At 55.0% G+C, this 1,193-nt stretch overlaps 1 pseudogene; it reads left to right on the top strand.

Moving 5' to 3' along the window:
• Positions 1-301: 301 nt before the first annotated feature.
• Positions 302-867, top strand: LOC142461030 (peroxiredoxin-5, mitochondrial pseudogene; annotated as a pseudogene).
• Positions 868-1,193: the final 326 nt, after the last annotated feature.

Genomic DNA, 1,193 nt, shown 5'->3' with positions numbered 1-1,193 from the left:
CCATCTTCTTCTTCTCCTCCTCCTCCTCCTCTCCTCCTCCTCCCCCACCCCTCCCCCTTCTTCTTCTTCTCCTCCTCCCCCACCCCCACCCCTATTTCCTTCTTGACTGCATAGTCAAGCAATCAAAGCTTGGCCGGATGGCAGCCAGGGCAGTAGTGGGGTGCAGGCTGTGGGCCACTGGGTGGGAGTGCTGTTTAAGGGAGTGACTGTGGTGGAGCCTGCAGCAGTGAGAGTGGGACAGCCAGACTGGGAAGGAGGAGGAAGCAGGTGGTCCTGTGACGGCACCTGTGATTGATTCCACAGAGTTACAGCAGCCATGGCCCTGATCCAGGTGGGCGATGCCCTTTCCACGGTGGTGCTGTCGGAAGTGGAGCCTGGGAACAAGGTGAGCTGCACAAGGGCAGGAAGGGTGTCCTTCGGGGTTCCTGGAGCTTCCCCCCAGGCTGTTCCAGACTCACCTTCCAGGCTTTGTGGAACAGGCTGGGGCTCCAAAGGTGAAGGCAGCCCAGGTAGTAGCTTGTCTGAGCATCCACGAAGTCTGTGTGACCTGGGAATGGGGGAAAGCCCCCCAGGCAGAAGGCAAGGTTCTGCTCTTGCAGACCCCACTGAGGCCTTTGAGAAGGAAACAGATCTGCTCTTAGATGACTCGTTGTTGTCGCCCTTTGGGAACTGAAGGCTCAACAGGTTCTCCATGGCGATTGAGGACTGCATAGGGAAGTCCTGAATGGGGAGCCAGATGGAACGGGCCTCACCTGTAGTCTGGCCCCCAATATCCTCTCGCAGCTCCGAGACCCTGGGCCCAGACGCACTCCATACTCCCACTACCCTCTCCTCGTCTTACCTGCCCAGTCGGGGCAGCAGGCCTGACTGCCCCTCAGCAGGCCCACCCAATTGGAACCTCGGCCAAATATCTGCAATACAACACATCTGGTTCAAAGAAAGAAAGAAAGAAAGCAAAGCTTAGTCATGCTCCCCTTTACTGAGCTGTGCTCATGATTATTTGCTTGCCTTTGACTTAGCAGGATTTTATTATGATATGTTCTAGTGGTTTTCTTAAGGGTCTCCACTCCACCCTCGCCTTCATTCACAATGATATCATTTTTTTGTCCTGGGTCTTTGATGCCTGATACCTGGTCCCATCGACACCTCATGATTACACAAGATGGTGTGCTTCTTCCATGTGGACTTTGTTG

Source organism: Tenrec ecaudatus, chromosome 11 (assembly GCF_050624435.1).
Source record: "Tenrec ecaudatus isolate mTenEca1 chromosome 11, mTenEca1.hap1, whole genome shotgun sequence".
In the NCBI taxonomy this organism is placed as follows: Eukaryota; Metazoa; Chordata; class Mammalia; order Afrosoricida; family Tenrecidae; genus Tenrec; species Tenrec ecaudatus.
Note: the sequence above shows the minus strand (reverse complement) of the source record. Positions and strands in the feature narration are given on the sequence as shown.